Genomic DNA, 18,419 nt, shown 5'->3' on the forward strand with positions numbered 1-18,419 from the left:
CACTGGTTAAAAATCCAACCTATGTCGCTTGCCACTCATGACTTAATCCAGGCTTCTCCTTTGTGCAGAGCGCCCTCCCCTTCCCCTTTTCTTTTCTTACTTTCTCTGTCACTTCCTATCTCCCTCCTCTATCTATTTATCTTTTGCTGCTTTTACAATGTCATGGTTAATTAAGAGTGCAGATTCACTGTAGTTAATAAATGTGTTGCTTGGTGTCACCTCAATTGTACAAACGCATGCATACTGGACTTGCATTATGTGTGAGAATAACAAATGAGTCCCCCCCCAAAAAGTCATAAAATACATATATTTACTATCAGTAACACATGCAGAAACATGTATGTGCAAACAATGCACCCTCAAAAAGATACTAGACAAGTCAAACTCTAAACTCAATTTGGGTACCATATCATGGTGGTGGGGCATTTTGCTCAAGATACAGTAAAAGTGGGGAAATTATTTTCTTTTTCATTTCGTCAATATTTCCAGTGTTTGTGTGTGTAATGATGTCGACACATGCTTTCTTTGTGTCGGTTTAAGTTCTCCTACAAGGAAAGTGATGAATACCAACCTTGTGACGGTGCTACTTTGGGCAATCCACACAGTTGAGATTTTACCACTGCACAATTTTAAATGATTTGAAATTGAACTCTTGACCGACATTTTAAGTGAGTCCAATCAGACTGCAGGTAACAATGAATCTTAAAAACGAAGAGACACACCCATCCAAACTGTGTTTTTGGCTTTTCTTCAGGATGACATTTATCAATTCTTTATAAACTATATTGTGATAAAACAGCATCTGCACCAAACACTGCAGGGAGTGCACCTGAGACTGCAGACAACCTTAAGCCCTCTGCATGGTTCTTGTGCTCCACGAGAGAGTAGCCTTTGCAATTATGCAAACTAAAGCACCCAGTTCGTGCTTCTCGAAATTTAAAACATTGCGCCTACTGCACACGGCTCCCTGTTAATGATTGGCTCGTTGGTCTGCGGTACCGCAAGCCGATCACTTCCTCTTCCGCCTCCTCCATAAACACCACAACCAGATAGCCCCGGTATTTTTTTATTATTATTTTTAAAGCAAGTAGAATACAACAACACCAGCGCTGGACAATGGCTACATGCAGCCACTGTGAGAGAGCCGTCTTCTGCTATTGCGACTTCAAGCTTTTCACTTTGTCTGCAGCGGCCACAACAGTGTTGGCGAGCAACAGGAACGTGCTTAGCCCTTTATTCATGTTACAGTGTGTGCCTGGCATTTGCCATATGTGTGTTGAACTACACGCTCACATATACTGAAAACTGTAATCTCCCACTAACTTTAACTAACAGATTGTGCATCTGTTACTGTTTTTAAGACACTTTATAGTCCACAGATGTACATGCACTAAAGCCATCCTCCGTATTGTCATGACGCTTCTCATTAAGCTGCGTTATACAGGGGGGTCTATCAGAATGACATTGGTAACAAGAACTGAACATATGGACTCTTCCTGACAACCAAATACAATGGGCTGTTGACAAGCAAAGTTATACAGTGGCCTCTAATCTGTGTCTTTCATGGTCAAACTGTACAGAAGTAGAGAACGAGCAAACAGCTTGTTGAGGTTTTCAGTCTTTTTTTCTGTCCAGACCCACTTTGTGTGTGTGTGTGTGTGTGTGTGTGTGTGTGTGTGTGTGTGTGTGTGTGTGTGTGTGTGTGTGTGTGTGTGTGTGTGTGTGTGTGTGTGTGTGCGTGTGCGTGCGTGTGTGTGTGTGCATGTACATATACAGTATCTTTGTGGGGTTTTTTCACTGTTCCGTGTATGTTTAACGTATTTGTATGTGTTATTCATACTGAGCCCCTGTCGTCATCCTGGCCAGTGATCCCCATCTCCTTCTAGCAGGTCCTGCAGCCCTCACTTCATACACTGTCTTACTTACCACAGTTTGCCAGGGCAGCTGTCTGCATGCAGCAAGTGAATGTGGCACCTCATAACTCAAGCCATGGTGAGAGAATGAGAGTGCAACATGATATACGTCATGCCAACAGAGCCTGTAGAACTGAATTGGCTGAGAGATAATTTTTTTGATCAAACCATTTTTAATTTTCAAACATGTTCCTGTTAATTTGCAGTTTGTTTCTCTTTCATTTTCTAAACCTGCTTAATAGCTATTGCGGTTGAGGCAGGCTGGGGTCTATCCCAGCATGCACTGGGCAGAAAGCATTAAGACACCGTGGATGACTCCTCAGTCCGCTTTGGGGATTCACTGCAACATATGCACACACACTCTGTGGGTACATCCCAAGTCTCTTAATTGTCATTTCCTCGCTCCTCGCTTGAATCGGAAGTTGTTGCTCTGCCATATCGACGGCCGTCCCAAAGCTCTTATTTCTGCTGGGTGGAGCGAGGAGCAAGGAGGGATCTCCAAGGAGCCATGAGCGAGGACGCACGAGAACAGCCTTCCAGGAAGTGTTATTACGGCCGACACGCCCCCTCATTGTTCATCAGTTATGTGATTGGACGCTGCAGCCGATCGGACTGATAAGATATTTCAAAATATCACTGAGTTTCATACCAGATCACAGATTAAACTCTAGTTTTATATTTGATTAGTTTTCATTGTAGGTCTGAACAACAAAAGGACCACAAACAACTTTCTTCATTTATTAGAAATATTTGTCTTTTCATGATCTGATATTTCCCTCAATAACTTTTATTGTGGATACAATTAAAGTCGGAGAGACGCAACACTTTTTACATCATTTCATTCAGTCACGTGAGGCTGATCATTCCTGAGTGTCGGGTTTGATGAGTTATATCATTTAAGTTTAACCTGAAACATGGAGCCTAATGAATTAATTCCAGTATTCAAGAGAAACCATAATCATATTCTGGGTTAATTAATTAATAATGACATCACAATTTCAAAACATACAGAAGCAAATAATTCATAAATAAGACAAACACATTCTGTCGGTAGAAATCAATCCTGCGCTTATAAACAGAACACAGAACACAGTTTGTTAAAGAGGTGACAGGCTACAGAGAGAAAACACCTCTACAGTCATGATTACTGTGTCTTTATTAGTATTATTAGTTACTATTATTAAATACAGTGATCATGTGAACAGACACAAACTTCTCAAAAGTCTCTCCAGCTGTTAAAGCCGACTGACAGCTGATCCAGCTGTGATCAGCTGATCCTCAGTCATCAGAAACAGACGTCGCTTCACGTGACACAACTGAAGAAACGACGTCTCATATCTGTTAAAACATATTTCCTTGTTTCCTCTCTCCTCGCATGGTTTCCTTGCGCCTCTCCATGCATCCCTGGTGGGAGGGACTAAGACGCAAGGAAAGGACGAAAGTGAGGGAAACAGGGATGCAATTAAGAGACTTGGCATGTACCCACAATGTCCAACCAAGCTCCTTCCCTTTCTTCTTCCTGTGATGTGAGCTATGAGTGTAGAGTGTGCTCATGCACAGTGCCTCCTGTGGGGACAGAGACAGAAAGAAAATGTTCGTCAAGGTTGCTTGTCCAGGAGAGCAGGAAGTAAAGAAGGAAAAGAAATACGAAGAAGAGAAGTAGTCTCCTCATCTGTTTTTCCAGACATCTCACTTTTCTCACCCACATCCTTCTTTATACCAGTTACACTAATCACAGTATGGTGTCATTCAAGGCAGCCAAAACATGGTCTCCTCTTATTTATCCAATGTGACATTTCATTACAGTAGGCCAAGCGGTACAGACGCAATAAAGGCTGTAGGGAGTCAAGGGAGCCTACAGGATCAAAGAAAGAGAGATATGGAAATAAAGAAGCCGTCTCTGTCCTCACAAGGGGCTGCTGAAACGCGAAGCTCTCACACTTAACTCATTTATTACCCTCTGCATTTGCATTACCTGAGGATATACTGCTTCCAAATTGCATGCAAAAAGCCCAGGGAAACAAACTGTCAGGAAGTTCACTGAGAGGTTTTAACCACGCCAAATTGACCCGAGAAACTGGAACAACCAGATGTCTGCTGTTGGAAACTAGAGTAGCACAAGGATGTCTGGAGTCGTCTTTCTAGTTCCAACGCCCCTCTGGGTGATCATATATTTCAACAGTTGCAGCATAATTTTTATTTGACGTATAGTTAAAGCACTGTTCTGACAGGATTACCTGTCGTGTCATATGAAATACTAAAAGAAAATAGTTATAAACTTTATTTTAATCGTCATTTACATAAAATGTTGGTGTCTGATTTTAACCCATCCCAAACATGTAGGAGCAGTGGGCTGCTGAAAAATTAAATCTAACATGAATGCATACAAGCGTTCTGTCATTATTGGTGTAACTTTTTTTGGGAATACCAGTGGGATGAAAAAAAAGAAAATCTGGTGGATTACATCACTTTATTAATTACTCATCAGCAGAATAATTGAATACTTGTTACGTAACCAGTGTTTCACACTGTAACATGCATGTTTATGTTCATGCTGAACCCATGTCCTCATCCTGGCCAGTGATTAGCATCTCTTTACAGCAGGCCCTTTTAATTTAACTAGCAGCTGTCCTATAGAGGTATTTACTGACCCGGTGAATGCAGACGGGACTCCCGGGGTCTCGTCCTCACACTAAAGCAACAGGGTTCACACCAACCAACTGTGAGCTAAATTCAGGGGATTCCTTGAATGTAGGCCAAACAGTAGCAAGCCAGCTAACCAATAAGTAAGGTTATAGTCAAACCATCTGTCGTTATCCTACGAGGCTAGAACGTTTCTGCATTGAAGATATCTTTGTTGTCACATACCTGTGTGACATTTTGCTCTAAACTCTCTGGGGACTTGGATTTTTGATATCAGTTGTGTGAACAGTGTTGACCACACAGCGTGCCCTCATCGGCACACATCCATTCAGCTGAGGAATGTCTCTCACAATCAACCTTATCAGGTGTTTTGTCTGTTTTGACTGAGGGGCATCCGAAGAGGGCTTGGCGTTACGACTGATAGGCTTTTTGGAATACACACCTCTCTCCTCTTTCCTTACACATCCCCCTCTCATCTTTCCCTCTTGCGCGCTCGCTTCTTCTTTCCCACATCTCTCATTTGTTCACATTTTTCATTACTTCACCTAATGTTAAAGTAAATTATTTCCCTTCTCGAGGTTAATTGGAGGAGTAATACTCAAAGTACCTCCTTAGTTTTTTTTTTCATGCATCGCCTTTCAAGAGTTCAGGTATAGCATTAAAAGATGTTGATGACTCTTTGATTGGAACAAGGCCTTTTTTCTTTCAAAAACACCCCATAGTCAAGCCCTCCTCCATGCAGGAAGAAAGTCACCTTGTTCCCAGGCCTACCTCCTGCAGCACCCACACCCCTGACCCGTAACATCCATTTGATTTATCCCTGATTGTTAGGAGGCCTCTGGAGCTGCATCTCGATTGGCTCCATATGAGAACAGTGCCGGGAGGTCATCTATAATAGTCATTTTCAGTGGCTCATTATTCTAAGGCCAAACAACCCAAAGACCCAATTTCCTACCGCACTGTTCATAAAAGTGACAGATGGCCAAAACCTGGAAAAGCTTTCCTATAATCATTAGTCCACTGAAGTGCTACATACAATGCTCTTTAGTATAGTGGAGGTTGGACTCTGTTCCCTCTCTCTCTCTCTCACCCACTCCTTCCACCTTCTCTATCCTGTTCATTTTTTCCAAGGTGAAGAATGTGAAGGAGGAGAACGCAGTGTGTTTAATAGCTTTAGGCCATATTCCACCCAGTTCAGCTTTCCTCCTCTTCATATGGCTCACAATGTGGATTCAGCACACAAATATTTGCCAGGTAGTTTGTCTCTCTCTAAAGGCTCTCTCTACCTTAACGTGGAACTTCACTTAAAGTCACATGGACAGACAGAGGCCAAGACAAGTCCTCCTTTCATCCCACAGACCTGCCACTCTCTGGTATTCAGGGTCATCTAGTCACTTGAGCAAGTCTGCACCCCTCCATGAGCTGCCTGTGAGGGTTTTTTCTTGCCGGGGGAAGTGCCTGTGTGATAAATGTGTGGCTTGGAACAACAGCTGAGACTAAGACTTGGCTCAGCCTTCCCACTGCCTGTTGCAGACACAAGTGTGGTTTCCTCATATCTTGGCTCTTTGTCATGAATGACCTCTTTCATTTTTCCCCACCTCCAATAATAACCAAAGTCCTCGACTCAGCATTTAAGAAAAAGAAATCCTTCCATTTTTCTCTGAGTACTTTTTTTTTTTCTTCTCATATTTGTTTCCACTCCTGTCTTCTTGGCAGAGTGAAATGCTAGGTCATTGCAGTAACTGTATCCACTGTGTGGTGGCTTGCAGGACTGTGTGGGGTGGTGGGTGGGCAAACGGGTGGTTTCAAAGATGTTCAAAACATACGTACATGCTCTTGCCAGCGACGTTTTTCATTCACCATAGCACTATATATTTCTTACTCCCACTCTCTCTTTTTTTGGATTGTCTTCTAATGTCTTTTTCTCCTGCAGAGACAGCTTACCCACTGAGATTTTAAAAATATAATGTCATAAAACTGTGATATACATGTTACATAACTGTCCCTTCCTACATATTTGTGCAATTTCCGAATCTGTTATGTTCATTAAATCACCCAACTAAATCCAGTATGCTCACTTGAGCCACTTCCAGATTTTACCTTCAATCAACATGGTGTCACTTCAACCAACAATTCATCTTATAAAAATAGGGGGCCCAACCCCCATCTCCCTCAACCATCTTTCATCCTGGGTTTGTGGCCCTTCCACATGTGCCTCTAATCTCTCCCTTGTGTCTCTGAAATGTCAGTGCGGAGGAGCGAGCATGTACTTGCTCGCTATGGATTTCCCATGGAATGTGCCATTTTCGGTTTTCCCTGTTGCCTGTTTTGATAGGCAGTGATTATGGAGTATTTATTTTCCTACTGGGTGTGGGAACCCAACCTGTTGGTACACTACCATTATGCGGCGGGTTTTCCGTTTCCTCAGAAGCTGTGACTCACACATTTTGATGCACCAAAACACCCTCTGTCAATTAGATTAGATAAGATTAGATCTGATCACATCTGTAATTAACACTCAGGCCCGCACCAAAAGCCACGAAGGTGTTTTGTGGACAATGGAAGGATAAAAAAAATGAACTAGACCATCGAAAAACCTGTCTCTAGCTGGAGAGGGGTGGGTGTCAAACTGGATGCAGAACAAATACTTAAAATGTGTTGCATCTGCCAGCGACTTTAAAAAAAAGTTTTGAATTGTTATGGTTTATCTTGAATTTGAAGTTGCTAACTTGTCTGATTAGCAAGCTCTATTTGCATGCACACATGCAATAGTGTACGTGAGGTAGTCGGGGTATGCATGCCTTTTCCTGTTTGTTTGTGTTTGAGAGAAGAGAGCCCTAGCAAGTCACAGAGGTTAAGCCCCAACTATCTGACTCACTGGTGAATGGTGGAGGTCTGGGATAGGGGCTTAGTGGAGGAGGGGTCAAAAAGACTGAGAGGGTGAATGATGGAGGGGGGGAGAGAGGGAGGCCCATGCAAGACAATTCCCCTGACGTTGGGCCATTCACAGACACAGGAAATGCTTGACCTCACACCCTGAGAAATGTCCACAGCGGACCACTTGTGTTAAAGGTGTAATTGAGCATAATTAGGAGCTGGCAGTGAGCGAAATGTAGACGGACTTGCGTGCCCCACATGCCTTCCTTCCCCATGCCTGCCTCCGTCTGGCAGCCTGCGACACACCGGAGCCAAGCTCTCACTGCACAGATTTACAGCAAATACCATCTCTAAACAAGCATGGGGAACTTCACAACAACAAGGATCCTTTCAGCTCAGCTGCTTATTTTCAGGCAATAGCAGGAAAGGTCTCACTCACAGACCTTTTTCTGACATCTTTTCTCTCTGCGTTGTGTAATCGAGAGGGTCAACTGCACAGGTCTTAATCCGTTTGCCACGCTGTAAACAAGGAATGAAATCGTCCACGAGAAGCTTTGACACCGACACGGGAAACATGTTTGGGAAAAAGAAGTCTGGACCATCACAGCAGATATTAGCTCTGTGTTCTGACCTTTCACCTTGACATCAGCTTCAATTCCTCCTTTGTCCCAGGCCTGCAGTTCACAGGAGGAGCAACTTCAGGTGGTGTGGCGGCATTTCCACAGCAATTCTCTGCACATAGTCCTCCTGGGCCCCATTTCCTGTTGTTGAAGCTCTTCTTGTTCGTGTATATCTTCGTCCTTCTCTTCTCTATACTCACTGCGTAATCTCATTCTCCTGTGTAGAACGTGGATATAAAACACCAAACGTCTGACATGAACTCACCAAACAGCCAGCTGCTTCCTCTCAGAGCTGAGACAGGAATGCACTTTCGTTTGGACCCTTCATTCATAAGAAAACCATCGACCCGCATGCAGGGGTTTTAGTGAGAGTAAGGGATGTGAGCCATTGATGTGATAGGGGGGTTGGGTTGTGGATGGTTGGTGGGTGTGTGGGTGGGATAAAGCTTGGGAAAAGGAGCACAATGTATGGAGCGCGGTGCAGACCTGTCTGTAGAAACATCAGCCTCATGAGAAAAGTCAGAACTGATCAAATGAGATTTGGCCTTTTAGTGGCACACTCTCAAAGGGCAACGTGGGGTTTGTCTTGTCAAAGGTAAAATGACAGTGGGCGTGGAAATATAAAGAGATTTAGGATAGAGGAAGAACTGGTGATTTGGGAGTCACTGAGGAGAAAGAGAAAAACCAAGAGGAATCAAGGGAAGGAGGGTGAAGACCTGGAAATTTAAAAGAGCTGGCGGGGAGCAGAAATGGGAGTTCAGGGAAGGGGTTAGCAGAGAAGTCAGTGATCACTCTGGAGGTCTGGAACTCTGACCTCCGACCCCACAGTGGAGCGGATGCCACCATGGTGAAAATGTGAGCGGTGAGGTATGTGAGCCCCCGGAGCCCTGGCGGAAACCATTCCCCCCCCATGATGAATGGGATGTTAGCATTGACACAAATTGGCCCATAATAATGACACAAGGCCGCTAAGCACACAGACACAGAGTGGGAATTACAGAGTGAAAGAGCAGGCGGACAGAAAGACAGGGAAAAGAAGAAGAGAAGGAGTGAGAGAGAGAGAGAGAGAGAGACAAGGTGAAAAAGTCTTGAAAGAAAGAATTACCTTACCCAGTGGGACCGGCAGAGAGGGGGGAGAGGTAGATTTATGGCTGAGGGTATCTTTGGTGTTTTCTCTCCACTCTCCTGAACGATGGGATTGCAGAAAGGCCTGGAGTTCAGAGGGCCCCTGACACACACACACACACACACACACACACACATACACACACAGGCAGTCGGAGAGGCTGATAGACACACACACTTGGTCCGTGGGATTGTTATTCTTGCTGCATGCATCTTCCGCTGTAGCCTCCTTTCTCTCCCCCAACTTTGCTCCCATCGTCGCCAATCCAGATCCAACAGTGTTTACATCACTTCCAAGCGCCACATACGTCCTGCTAAAAATAGCTGCTGACCTCCAAGACTGAATCCGACGAAAACTGCTGCATCCCTTTGTATTGCTTCGGCATGACACAGCATGTTGATGGTTGCTCAAAACAAGGCATCCCTCTGTCTTTTAGGAAACATATGTATTAGATTAGGCACGTTGGGAGGCAAGGGTCACACTCCTGTAGGTAATTGAAATGTGATTATGTATGAGCTAACATGATTACAGGCGTGAGGGGTCGGGGCGGGGGTGAATTGAAAGGTGAATTCCAGCCTGTGATGTGCGCCTGCTCCCTTGTTCCCCAGTAGACATTCCTGAGGTAATGAAACATGAATGAGTCCAGCTCCTTAATACCAATGGGGAATCACATAAAGTTGAGTTTACTATCTGTGTATTCCTCCCAGTTCTTCCTCCCAGTTCCCAAGGCAGCAATCAGATACTGATAAATTACATTACTGAGCTTAGTCCCTAGAAATAGAGGTCTACACCAGTCCCAGTGACCGGTGACCCTAACCCGACCTGGGACCTGAGTTTCCAACCATTCAGTCTAGGACTAATGGGCTGGGGAGGGTCCTGTTGAATCGTTGCGGGTCTTGTCTGCCTGATACCTGTATGGACCTGTTGTCAGCTCTGATCACATGTCTTAAAGAGGAAAATGTGCTTCTCTTTTTTTCTTCAGCCGGTGTTGGTGATCTCTATCGCTGCGGGGCCGCCTCTTTCGGCTTTATACCAAAAGTCTACAGACTGCTTGATTAACGTTATCGGGTTCCTTATTAGCTCTGGGTTTAAATACAAAATATTGCCATAAAGCGGTTTTGCTTTTTTTGCTTTTCGCTTTGAAACCAAATCCTCCACTATCGTCTGTGATAAATGGGTTAAATGTAACTCCTCCTACTCTGTGCTGCATCCTGTGAGGCAGACACTTTCACTTTCACTTTGTCCAGCTAGTATTAATAACAGGCTTATTACACGCTTTATTGGATTAACAAATAATACATGATACATGAAAATTAATAAGTGGGTGCTATTATATGAAAAATAACTAAATAGGTTTTATTTCTATGTAAAAAAAAGCTTGTTAACGCTGACCAACAGGTAGGGGAAATTGAATATCTAATATTAATCCCTGGTTGACAGGAAAGACCATGAACGTAGCTCAGTAAGTAACAGGATAAAAGTTTTTACTTGAACTTCCACTAAAATCATGATTGTTATTTACCACTTATAACCTGTATAGAGCAATATCTTTGATTGCTAATGGTGCTGTAGAACCATTCTTTTGATGAGTGAGTTTCTGCATTGTATGTATCGCACACCCTACCAGCGTGCATATGCATGTCATTAGTACGGGATACAAATTTCTGTCGACTGCAGAGTGTTTCCTAAATAGCAGTGGCAGCAATGCATCCAAAAAGAGAACATGGGGTATAAAAGAGGAGAAATAGTAGACAGCATGCGATTTGAACAGTGCAGATTCCAAAACATGCATGGATGCACACAATGCATTTTGGGTGGAAAGAAATGAATGTAAAGAAAGCAGTGCTTGTTTACAATGGAAAAACACTAGCACACCTTTAACTTCAGTCACAGAGAGCTTGGAAAAAGAAAAAAAACATGAAGTAGTCAGTGGACCTATCAAAATAAGGTCTAATTACTGGTAAAAACACGTCTGTGTTTCTGTTAGTTAAAAGAAGGAGAGCGAGGTTTGGGGAAATCCAGATGCTCAGAGATCACCAGATGAAAGAGAACAATCACCTTATTGACAGGGTTCTTTGAAGCCGAAGTGAATTTTAGAAAGGTCTTGACTAAATCTAACTCAATTCCCTGGAATACAAACACTATATATGTTGTTTTTGTAAGCATGTTTTTTAGTTTCGCTTATTTAGCCAAAGAAAAATCTTTTGATGATTCTTACACCTGACGAATTTCAATAACATGGTGTAAAACTTGAACTAGAGGATTGCTTGTCTCAGTGTTTGTGTGCGACAGGAAGGGAGTCTGTGCCTTTTTACATATAGACCTGTTCATGTGTTTGCACGTACAACAGCAGTCAAAAAGCTATTCGACTGTGCCTTTCAGTTGTGCAGCATAAGCATTTTGCACCTGATTAACCTGGTGGCACACTCCCCATCAGCTTGCAGGTTACATTGCTCTAGATGTGGCACAAAGTGCACTGTTGCTCATATCCGGCGCTGTCAGAATCGGTACCTCCAGCAGACGGTTTCTCTAATTGGGAACAAAAAAATTGTCAGACTTCCAAACGCAGAGAGAGCACGACTGCTGAGGCACTGCAGATATTCTGATAAGAATAAACTCATCGCAAGCCGCCACACAACAAACAGGTGCAACCAAGAAACACAGGAACTGCTTCAGTGAAACCCGTTCACCTCCTTCAGTCTTTAGATAAGTGAATGCCACTGTGTTGACTTCTAGTTAATCACCTATGCTCTGTCAGTTTCCCATAAATTACTTTTAAATACTTCTAATAGTTTTACAAACTGTGTACCCATACTAATAAGTATCTATTTATTCATCTATTTCTCTATCGATCACCCGACAGGGTGGTTTCCTTCATCTTATCATAACCTCACTTAATCTTTGAACTAAAGCATTTTGTCCAATAACTCCAGACTGCGATGAAGATACGCACTGAATTTGACTCACAGTTACTTCTCAAATGCATCTATTTTAATAGTGGGGATTTCCTTTATTAATCATTAAGGCACAATGGGGTTTTTTTACCACTAAATAAAAACAAATGAGTTATTTTTCTTCAATTCGTGCCTAAGAAGTCATCCTGGAGTCATCCTGGCTTGTGTCTACCATGTCAGAAAGCATGCGATTAGCTTTATTTGGATAGAAGCCATAAAGACAGTGACTGAAATGCAGTGAAGCAAGCGGGGGTGTTTGGGTCCTCTGCCGACACAAAAATTGTCCATTTGTTGTGTCTGAGATAGAAAAACAACAATCACACTGACCTCCCTCTACATTCACATGAATGTATTCAGACCTGCGATGGCCTTTATTTCTCAAAGAAACCCAAACAGTGTCACAAGACAGGAATTCCTTACAGTCAATTTCATTGTTTGTTTGCGTTTTATTGGCTTGTGTTGGTGTCCAAGACAAAAGGTTTTGTCTGAAGAAGAGCTAGATGGTCGAAATGTAACCAGTGGTAATCTATTAAATATTCATGGGCGCAATTATTGTGCGAAGTAAATTTCTTTTCCGTCTTTTACGTGTGGAGGATAAAAAGGCGTCACAACTTCAAATAAATGAATAAATCTACAAATGAACAAAGAAGTAATTAAATATCTGCGTAAATAATATTTTGATTTACCCATCGCTAAATAACCTGAAAAATGAACATTGTTGAATAAAGATGAGTAGAACTAAATATTTAAATTAAATAAACTAAAATACATTTTCATCTATTTTCTGACCCATTCTGTGTGTCATTCACAGATTTCTGTTTTCCCCGCTATATATAAGTCTATTTCTTAAGTTGTTTTATCTCAATAGAGCAAGTGTGTGAAACAAAAGCCACATGCTGTAATTAATAGCCTCGTCATCAAAGTCCATAGAAACTTTTCAGCACATATGTTTTGAATACATTGCATCTTCACACATTTATTATTCTTCGTGATTAATCAATATAAGCCTCACTGTAAGGGCAGCATTATGGGATAGAGGCCAAAAATAAAGAACCAAATTGACAAACTAAATTACTACATATAGTTATGTCATTGAAGCTGCTGCTCTTTATCTGGACGGCCTGTTCTCAGCTCAGTTTGAATTGAGGCGTTTTATTGTTTGTCTGTATTGATCCCACAGTTGCATTTACATCCCTGATCCCTTGTCGGACAGCCTGAGGCCACACTGAGAGTCCCACCTGATGGTGATGTCATTAAAGCCCTTAACCTCTCTTGGTTCATCTCTATTTATTGATAGCAGAAAATGCAGAACTAACAAAATTGTCCTGTAACTGAGTATAAACAAAACAAAATGAAGCGCTTAATTGTGTGATGGTTGCAAGATTGTGTGATTTTAACTAACCAATAATTAGATTTTTATAGTCAAATATGTTGCATGCAGCCATGAGTGATATTATTGATTAAAATAAGACACATCCAATGCACAGGATTTCAATTGGGAATGATAAAAGTGAGTTCTTGTATAAAAGATTTGCCTGTCACTGAAAGAAATAAAATAAAATAATTCTGCTGCAGCATTTAAACATTTCATAGAATCAGAAATGTGTTCTTCGGTGAAGGAGAAAGAAATATATATATTTAGAAAAATCAGTAAATAAAGTAGAAAGTAAGAGTCATTCTTGCACAACAAGGCTCAGGTTTGTGAAGCGAAACGTATTCAAAGCGTCTATTTACTGTAGATGATTTACCATCACATTTTGGCCCGCATGCCTTTACCAGGGCATCAAAGCATGGCTCTTTGGCCAAGGCAAGTAGGTCAACAAACATCTTAATCCATCTAAATAAACTCTTTTAAATGCTTTCCCATCACAGAGCCCTGCCTTGCTTGTTTGCACAATGTTTTTGTGTTTTTAATACTTTTAATAAAAGTGCCGCTTCACCAACACGCTTTTATTCCAGACCGACCAAGATATCGCGTAAATGCTGCTGAATGAAACAAACTCATTGAAAATGAATTGTCAACAAAACCAGAATCAATTCTCAGCATTGTCGTCTCATTTTTCCACCATATGTTGTCAACATCATACAGCCCTACAGCTGCTCCTCCTAGAACCCCCAAAAGGGCCTCTGTGTGTGAAATCTGACTTAATCAAGTCAGTGGTACCCCACCTACCAGTTGTCCAGCGTTATCATGGGATGTACATTAGATATAGATACTCTGACCCCGACCACTGACTGTGGACTGGAGATTACTGGAGGTGGGCCTCTTTCCTGCTCCCATTTATCTTTCTTTCTTTCTTTCACCTCCCTATACACCCCCCACCTCCCTTCTCTCTCTCCCTCTCCCTCTGTAATGTCTCAGCTGTTCCCTGCAGGCAGGGCTCTCTGACTGAGTGCCTGCTCTGTTATGGGTTCATTGGGCTGGTATGTGGCAGGAATCTTTGGATCAAGGTAATTTCACACTGTTCAACTTTTTCCCAGGCTGTTAAGCTTCCTTTTACCTTTGTGCCACTCAGAGAGCGAGATAGGGAGCGACACATGTAGCCGTTAAACACACACAGTGGCTCAGCGGCTGACGCCACCAGCGGAGCCGAGGGAAAGACTTGAAAGATACGGCCTATAAATTACAGTCCAACACCTCGGTTTCCCAAAAGGATCAGATTATTGCAGGCTGATCCAGAGTGTTTGGGAGGATGGATGCACATTCATGTGCAGTGCAGTAATGAAGCTGCACGTCTGCCAGGGGAGCCACCGTGGTGGGCCCCCCTCATTTGTCTCTATCACTGATCACTAAGAAGATCAGATAGTGTGTGCGTGTGTGTGGGGGGGGGGGGGGGGGGGGGGGGTGCTTTCTTTGCTTGTATATTTGAATGCGTCATTTTTGTGTGTGTGTATTTCTCATCAGGTGTTTCTGCATCTGTATCTCGTTTCTTTATTAGGCTTTTCTCAGTGTTTATTATTAGCCTCCGCAGATCAGTGAGCACCTGATGCCGTTGCAACAGCAGGAAAACCCTCAATAATTGTTGAAATCTTGTTGTCTTCCATGTACCATCTGTTACCATCTGCAGGAGCGATAAGGAAACAAGGGCAACAGTAGCACCGCTAACTGCGTGCATGTGTGCTTGTGAGGGCTGGTATATGCTCAGGTGTTCTCTATATTCGGTGTTTGGGTTTATTTTTGGTGACCTGAGTTATTTTGGAAAGTATATGGTTAACTTTAATGTTGGTGTTACCTCTCTGTGTGTTTGACACACTCAATGTAAACAGGCAGCTTTCCCTTTGTTCGTTATTGGGAGCGGTATGTGAATCATAGATTAAACAGGATTTGCATGAACGGCTTGACTTGACTTGGGTTATTCTGCAGCTCAATCACTCTGCATGCAGTTCACTGTGCAGCTACGTTCCCCGCGTCATTCAGCATCCCTTTGCGTATCGCTGTAATAACAGTTTTTAATAAATTATGTGTGACGATTTTCTGATTGGTGCTGTTATTCAAGTGCCGGTAAGCTTTTTTTGATAAGCCCATGGCGTGAGATCTCTTTGACCTCAAGTTCAGCGTGTTTTAGTCTGAGCTTGTTGTGATTCCAGGTGGAAGTCCTCAGGATGTTGATCCTCCCAAAGCACCAACAGACACAATTTTCAAACAATCTGGAGGAAAAAATTTGTTGCAAAAATGTAGTTATTGTCCCTACCTCTCCCTAGAAGTCCTTGCATTCTGCACCAAGGACTCCGCTGGATTAACAATGCCTTTGTTGTTGGCGTGCATAGTGAAAGAAGGGAGAGCAATAGGCTGGAACTGTGGTGTGGTATCAGCAAGCAGCTGTTGCATGAGTGACAAAGTCAAGGGCTAGTGATATGAACATGGGAAAATCCTGGAGGAGCAGGAGGGGAAGAGACAGCAGCAGCAGCTGAGCCGCTCTGCGCCGCTCTGTGTGGAGCGAGGCAGCCTTCACTGTTGCTGCTATGTGGGGAGAAAAAGTGTGAGAAAGCAGTTTATCCTCTCTTAGAGCAAGGAAATATTGACATTATTTAGCAGCCGGTGCTCCAAACCCACCTCTCATATCGGGCTCATTTGGCCCCAGATTTGATGACTGCATGAAAGGTTGTTGGTGGAGTTCAAAAGACAGGGTCAAGCATGCGAAAGAGGGGAGGGATGGATGCAGGGAGGAAGGCAGGGATGAAGGAATGGGGTGGAAGGGTAGAAGAAAGGTAAATGAATACCAAAGGGTTCGCTCTTGTGTTAACCGAAGGTTGTTATTATTATTGTCCCAGAACTAGCACTCGGTACCTTTTATTAGTACAGTACCAACATGAAGTTTTTTAATAGAAATCTGCAAACTACAATTTAGTGTTTTATGTTTTTCTTTTTGTCTTTTAAAGGGAAGAAGATCCCACACAAACTTAAACTTATCAGAAAGTCCTTTGAACAGAGAAGGACACAGCTCTGACCATGAGCTTCTGCTTTGTGTTTAAAACAGTTTTGCATAACTTCAACTTAATTCCTTACTAATTTCTTTATGTCCCGTGGCATGACCTTTCCTCTCTTGGATCTTTAAAGACACGTGTGATGGGTGTCCGTCGCAAAATGTGGAGATGACGCGGCCATGCACTGAAATGCATTCAGTTTTGGCAATGTGCACCCAAAACTTCTCACGGCGTATCAAGCATAAACAATGCATTGCTGGTCTTCTGTCAATGAAATGCTCTCTAAATTAATATGGGTTAATAGACGTATACCACACACATATTAACAATGTAGTTTTGAATCCTTCCTGCCATTAAAGGCGGTTCAATGTCTGTTAACACTGCTCCACCATGTAGCGGTTGCATTTTGAGCTGAGGCTCTGAAAGGTGTTTACCTGAGTGAGATGTCTTGTTCCTTTCATCCCTCCCCTGCATCATGCAGTCAACATCTTGTCCCAAAGACGTCAACAATTAGGACTTTGTTCTTTACGTGTTTTTCTCCCCCTTGTTTCGCTTCCAGTTAATGAGATAAGGGCACGTCTCAAAGAATTTGGGAGGACGTGTTTGCATAAAGAATTTCTGAAGGAGTCTGAGGGACGTCTGCAGGGCGAGCCCTCAGTGCCAAAGCTGCATTGTTGTAACATCAGTCATGGAGGGGGAATCGGAGAAATCCCACAGGTGGTTAGTGGAGATGTCAGGGACAAGCTTCACACCACTGCTGGAAACACTCACATCATGCAGTGTGCTAAGCTCCCAACAGTGCAGGACGCAAAAACTAAAGAGCGTTTCTTCTTTATTTTGAGATGGTGCCATTTATCATATCAGCTGATTGCTGACCAGATATTTGTCTTAGATTTTTAGAATCACATAAAAATGCTTAACTTTTGTGTTTGTTTAATTGGGACAAACGGACTCGTGTCCATCCTGTGTTGTACATCCAGTGTTTGATTGATCTTCATGGTGCCGAGTCTAAACAGCATTACAGCCAGAATGTTGAGTGTTTCAGTTGATTCTGCACGTGATTGGGTTTAGATTCATCCAGGATGCGTGATCATTTTGATTCTGATTACAGTAAAAAACACAGTTTTGAACCGTTTAAAATGATATGAAGAAACGGCCAACACGTACTGGTTTTGTGTTTGACGACTCAAACACTTTGTATTTCATGGATCAGTGGGATGCAGCTGTCTACATTTTATTTATAAGTTTGTGATGTTTCACACTATTCGGTTGGAGAATAGTTGAGGTTTTGCATTAAGTCTGGTGTTTGTTTTTATCATGGGTGATTGAGTTTTCTCTGTATTGTTGTTGTTTGGCGCACACATCTGCAGTTACTCAACCACAGAAAAATACGTAAAAAATGGGGAAATGTGGGCACGATGAACAAATTCTCTGTACGTGATCGTGATGTTTTCACGTGAATCACATTGTGAGTGTAATAGCCATCATGCAGTGCTGCTCAACATCCGTTTAGAAGCACGAAGAGCATCTGAAAACTATTTTCTCGTTTAAAATTTTGATTACATGGTATAGCGCTCGAGCTGCCCAAATAAACCATTGGCGCATGTTGCAGTTGTTGGTTGTTGCTCTCTGAAATGTCTCCATGTTCCTCTGTGACCCGGAGGTGACCTGAGAAGTTCAGTTGGCAGATGAATCCCCCCCAAAAAATGTTAGTTGAAGCAGAAAGAGAGAGGCGGCTGCTGGGTGTTTATCTGAGGTTTATTTGTTGTGGACGTCTCACCTGCTGCTTGGTTGTTGAACGGACTGCTTTCTTGTTAAACTGCTGCATTGTGTTTCAGTGTGATCACCTCTGTTGTGTATA

This window comes from Pholis gunnellus (genome assembly GCF_910591455.1).
Source record: "Pholis gunnellus genome assembly, chromosome: 7".
NCBI classification, from domain to species: domain Eukaryota; kingdom Metazoa; phylum Chordata; class Actinopteri; order Perciformes; family Pholidae; genus Pholis; species Pholis gunnellus.